Source organism: Elephantulus edwardii, unplaced genomic scaffold, assembly GCF_000299155.1.
Source record: "Elephantulus edwardii isolate Elephantulus edwardi_28Jun2011 unplaced genomic scaffold, EleEdw1.0 scaffold00063, whole genome shotgun sequence".
Classification (NCBI taxonomy): Eukaryota; Metazoa; Chordata; class Mammalia; order Macroscelidea; family Macroscelididae; genus Elephantulus; species Elephantulus edwardii.
The window spans coordinates 14516479-14522476 of NW_006399813.1; the positions used below are offsets into that span (position 1 = coordinate 14516479).

General features: G+C 40.3%; 1 pseudogene; it reads right to left on the reverse strand.

Moving 5' to 3' along the window:
* Positions 1-382: 382 nt before the first annotated feature.
* Positions 383-882, reverse strand: LOC102853871 (annotated as a pseudogene).
* Positions 883-5998: the final 5116 nt, after the last annotated feature.

Here is a 5998-nt window from a genome sequence, read left to right on the forward strand (position 1 = left end):
GGAGTTGTGCTGTCAACCTAAAGGCAGGCTGTTCAAATTTACCAGCTTTTTTGAGAGAGAAAGACAGGCAGTCTCCTCCTGTGCAATTTATATTAAAGTCTCTGAAAACCCCATAAAGAGGGTCTAAATACATAGCACATAACAACGGCAAAGTCACAAATATAATAAACTACAATATCTTCTATAAGCCCTTCTGTTTTTCGTCTTTTACAGATAAGTTCACGAAAATCTCCTTGGAATTTTCTTTTAAGCATGTTATAAATAGGGGTTAAGGTTTCTTTATGCCCACATAGATATCTGACAGACTCAATACCTTTTTTTTTATTTTTAGTTTTTCTGGCTACATACATGTTTATTTAACACAAAACCATTCCCTCCACCTTTATTGAGGTGGCTGGCCCCGTCCACGACCAAATTCGCCTCTGAACTGGAATCCGTGGCTGACCCACCCAGTCCCATCTTCGGCTTTCTTGGCACCAGGAGGCACTGCGTCCTGTCTATATGTATTTCTGTCAGCCTCCCCTCGAGTCAATCTTGCAGGTCATTCACCTTCCAGACCTTTCGGTCCTGGCCTACCTGTCTCAGGACGGCTGCGGCGCAAGTTGGTGGGCACAATCTCAGAGGGCAGGTGGAGGCAATTACACAGCTATTGGATACCCTCGTTGGTAAGGTACCAGTAGAAATGTCTCCAGGCGAACTGTTCCTTCACATAACCTCGTGACTTGAGACTCTCTGCATGGCCTTCATGACATGCAGGCTGGGCACGTTTTTGTCTGCCAGTTCAGGGTGCTTTGGCATTTGGACATCCTTCTTGGCCACCATCACCCTCTCCTTAAAAAAGAGTTCATATATGGCAATCTGGTTCTTCTTGGACATCAACATCGCAGCGGTGACTCTGTCATGAGTGGGGCTGGAAATGAAACAGCATGACTCAGTACCTTTAAAAAAAAACAGCAAAACTCCTTCATTTTCTCCACATTATTATAGTATCCTGTGACACTGATGTGTCAAATGCAATGACGGTTACCCATGGTGGACAGTGTTTGGTGAGCTTCCCAGTTAAAACAAGCTTCGAAGCAGGAGTGGCATCCACTTCCATAATAGCTTGCCTCCAGAAACTCTATGAGCTTGAAGAAACAAGGAAAGTTATATAAGTGTTCAAGTCTTTCATTCATAAGGTCACTATGAGTGGTCTACAACTCGACAGCACTTAACAACAAGAGAGTTCTGTTGGCCTAGTGGATAGAAAGTGATGCTACCAAGCCAAAGGTGGGTGATTTTAATCTGTGGCTCTCAGACTAGGTTTTAATTAGTTTTGGTCAAACATTCTTCTAAGAAGTATAGCCCTGGTCTGTCCACTTGCTGTACAGAGGTAACTCGTGGTTGCTGTAATACTAAACACTGTGACACTGATGTGTCAAATGTGATAATGGTTACCCATGGTGGACAGTGTTTGGTGGAGCTCCCTGATTAAAACAAGCTTGGAAGCAGGAGTGGCATCCACTTTCGAAATAGCTTGCTTCTGTCAACTCTACGAACTTGGAGACATGATGAAAGTTATACAAGTGTTCAGGTCTTTCATTCATAGGGTTGCTATGAGTCGTTTATGACTCAACACATTTAACAACAACAACAACAACATTTTACACTAAATTATGTTCCTCAAAAAATATGTATGATAAATCCTAACATCTATGCCTGTGCTTATAATCCTAGCTGGGAATTAGTTGTTTTTGTGATGTTAAGAAGTAAGATTAGTGTAGGTTGTGTCTTGAGTCCGTTTCTTTTGCCATAAAAGGAACATGAAATAAGCAAGCCTTTCTAACTGCTCCTAGGGAGAAAGATAAGTTGTTCCCTCCATCCAGATTTATAACTTCACAAACTCAATGTTGCTGTTATGTGCCATCAAGTATGTCACATCTTAAAGACAACAGATCTAAACCTTGTCCTATCCTGTGCCATCCTCATAATCTCTGACACTTATGCCTATTGCTGCAGTCGTTGTGTCAATCTATCTTGTTGAGGGTCTTCTCTTTCACTGACAATACACTTTCCTAACTTGATACCCATTTCCAAGGGATACCCCCTTCTAGCAACATGCCCAAAGTATGTGAGATGAAACTTCACTATCCTTGCCTCTAAGAAACATTCAGGCTGCACTTTTTCCAAGATGTGTATGTTTGGTCTTTTAGCTGTCCATGGGATAATTGGTACTGTTCTGCAATACCACAACTCAAAGGTTTTGATTTTTCTTCTGCTATTCTTTTTTTTGTTACAATAGAGAATTGTACATTCATTAAATGAAATATTTTCCTACACTGAAACATAAACAAATCCTGAAAACAGTAAGCTATGTGAAAGAAATAAGACAAGGCCACATATTGTCTGATTCTATTTTGTTTGTTTTTTTGGTTTTGGTTTTTATTGATATTTTAATGAAAGTTTATAAAGAACTTGGGTTTCCAATTGTTCATTGTTGCACATACTCCTCCCTGCTTCCTCTCCCCCACCCAGATCACTTTTTTCTTGGGGAAAAAAGTTCTTTCATTGTTATATAGCCCCCATCCCCCCCCACCCCAGACCACTATACTATGCAGCTCTTATTCTGGACTCTTGTCATGTCAACAAAATCTAATCATATATTCCTTTTATACAGTTCTCTGCCTCGTCTGTTTCAATGCCGTGTAGATTATTTATCCTCCCTTCTTTCAGTTTACCCCCAGCCCCCATGTCAGTCCTGTTTTATAACAGTGGCATTATGCTGAAGTTGTGGGGTTTTTTTGTGACTGAGATATTTCACTGAGCATAATGTCCTACAGGGTATACATTTTATGTAATAGTTCGTTCATAAGCTCCTTGGTTTTCAATGCAGCATAGTATTCCATTGTGTGAATGTACCACAGCTTCTCTATCCATTCGTTTGTTGATGAGCACTTGGGTTGTTTCCAACTCTATGCTATTGTGAACAAAGCGTCAATAAACATGGGTGTGCATGTATCTGTTTGGGTGGCAGTTATGGTTTCTTTAGGGTATATTCCCAGTAGTGGAATTGCTGGGTCAAATGGTACTTCTATTTGCAACTTTTTGAGAAAACACAATACTGTCTTCCATAGTGGTTGCGCCATATTACACTCCCACCAAGAGTCAATAAGGGTTCCAATTTCTCCACAACCTCTCCAGTATTTGTTGTTTGTTGTTCTATTAAATTTTGCTATTCTTACTGGGGTGAGATGATATCTCATAGTTGTTTTGATTTGCATCTCTCTTAGAGCTAGGACTTTGAACATTTCTTCATGTGCTTGTTGGCCATCTGAATGTCTTCTTTGGTGAAGTGTCTGTTCATATCCTGTGCTCATTTTTCAATTGGGTTGTTTACCTTTATCTTGTTGTGGTGCCCAAGTATTTAATAAATTCTAGATATAAGTCCCTTATCTGACATGTCATTACCAAATTCTTTTTCCCAGGCTGTGGCTTCCCTTTTTACCCTATTGGAGAAGTTTTTGGATGTGCATAGGGATTTGATTCTTAGAAGGTCCCATTTATCTATTTTATGCTCTCCTGGTTGTAGGTTTTCCAAGATGTTCAAAATTTAACAGAACAGCAAGCAACAAATGCTGGCGAGGTTGTGGAGAAACTGGAACCCTGATTCACTGTTGGTGGGAGTGTAAAATGGTGCAACCCCTGTGGAAAGCAGTATGGCGCTTTCTCAAAAAGTTGCAAATAGAGATACCATTTGACCCAGCAATTCCACTACTGGGAATATACCCTGAAGAGACCATAGCTGACATCCAAGCAGATATATGCACACCCATGTTCACTGCAGCTTTGTTCACAATAGCAAGGAGTTGGAAACAACCTAAGTGCCCATCAACAAACGAATGGCTAGAGAAGCTGTGGTATATTCGCACAATGGAATACTATGCTGCATTAAAAAACAAGGAACTCATGCAATATTATTCAAAATGGTTGACTCTGGAGAACATTATGCTGAGTGAAATATCCCAGTCACAAAAGGACAAATATTACATGATGCCACTGTTGTAGAATGGGACCGTCCTTGGGGTTAGGGAGACACTGAGTAAGATGGGTTCAATAATGTATACTGCACTGAAGCAGAGGAGGGAGAGAACCGTCTAAAAGAGAGATGTAACTGGGTATTTCTGTCATCACAGGAGACTAGAGCGAGGGCTGCATGGTGGAGGGGACCTGGGGGAGGGTTTGTAAAACAATGAAAGAATCTTTTCTTTTACTTTTCCATAATTTTTGGACTCATGTACTTATAACTTGTTAGTCAAATTTGTGTCTTCTAGGTTGCAACACCCCCATGATACATCTTGAAGGATATGTACATGTACAGCCAAGCACAATCAATAAGAGTGCATCTGAATTCCAAAATCAGTCTCCATAATAGTCTATGTGTTTCCTACTGCCAAAGGGGCCCTTTAGAGTAGTGAGGGAAGATCTTCACCCTGAAACCCACAGCGTCCCTTTTCAGCAGGAAGTAGCTAAGAGAATACGCCGTCCCCTTTTCCTTATGACTCAGGGTGAAGTCTCTCTCAGGGAGGAGTGATAGGGAATGGCAAAGGATACACTGACAAAGAAGATTAATCAGAACTGGCTTTGACAAGCACTGTGGCATTTGGACAAGAACAAACTGGGAGGAGGGTAGAGAGAATAGTGCAACAATGAATGAGTGGAAGCCCAAAATCTCTGTAAATGTTTATGAAAATTAATAAAATATAATTTTAAAAAAAGACTGTTTATGTAGTGGATTAGGGCTTCTAGGGTTCTCCCAAGCTTTTCTCTAATGAAGTTTATAGTCCTTGGTTTTAGTTCTAGGTCCTTGATCCACTTTGAGTTGGTTTTTATGTATGGAGTGAGGTGTGAGTCTTGCTTGAGTTTTCTGCATATGGTTTTCCAATTTTGCCAACACCATTTCTTATTCATCATTCAACTCTCAGAAAAATAGCAAGTAATTTGCCATGGCTTGAATACGGTGCGTCTTTATCTTTAAATTGACAGCAGTGCTCCTCATAACTTTGGAGAGGTTCCTGACAGCAGAATTTTCCTACACCATACTACTTTTGATTTCTTGACTGCTGGTGCCAAGTGTATTGAACGTGGAACCAAGTAAAGTGAAGTTGTTGACAACTTCAATTTCTTGTCCATCTATCACAATGTTGCCTATGAGGGTCAATGAGTCAGAGTCAATTCCACAGCAGTAGGTTTGGGGTTTTTTTTCCTTATCTTTTATTTTTTAAACAAATAGGCAGAGGAGAGATGATGCAAGAAAACTTAAAACATATGGATTTCTCTGAAGAACCAGAAAACAGAAGATAAGGATACAAGGCCATTCTTCCAGAACCTTTACAGAGAAAAATTCTTCTCCTAGGGCCAGCACCCTAAATTCAGACTTACAAGCTTTTAAATATGAGTCCTAGTGGCTTAGTGGTAAGGAGTTATAATGCCTCCAAAGGCATATGGTTCAAGTCCACCAGCTTCTCTGTGAGAGAAAGATGAGCAATCTCCTCTTGTGATTTACAGCCTCTGAAGAACTACTGGATGCTTAGCTATAAGTCAGTTCCAACTCAATGGCAAATAAGTGGGAAAACATGAGGAAATAAACTTCCATTTGTTAAATCTAGTGTGCTGCTAACTCAAAGCCGGCAGTTTGGCAATTCAAATCCAATAGCTGCTCTGAGGGAGAAATACGGGCAGTCTCCTGTGGGATTTACAGCATCTGAAAACTCACTGGAGGGTCAACTATGGGTCAGTTTTGATTCCATAACAAAGACTGACTGATCCACTTGGGGTATTTTTTAATAGCATAACTAAGACAGTCACCTTTGCATAAAATGTTCACATTAATCAAAACAACTATGAGATATCATTTCACCCTAGCAAGAACAGCAAAATTTAACAAAACAGCAAGCAACAAATACTGGCGAGGTTGTGGAGAAACTGGAACCCTTATTCACTGTTTGGTGGGAGTGTAAAA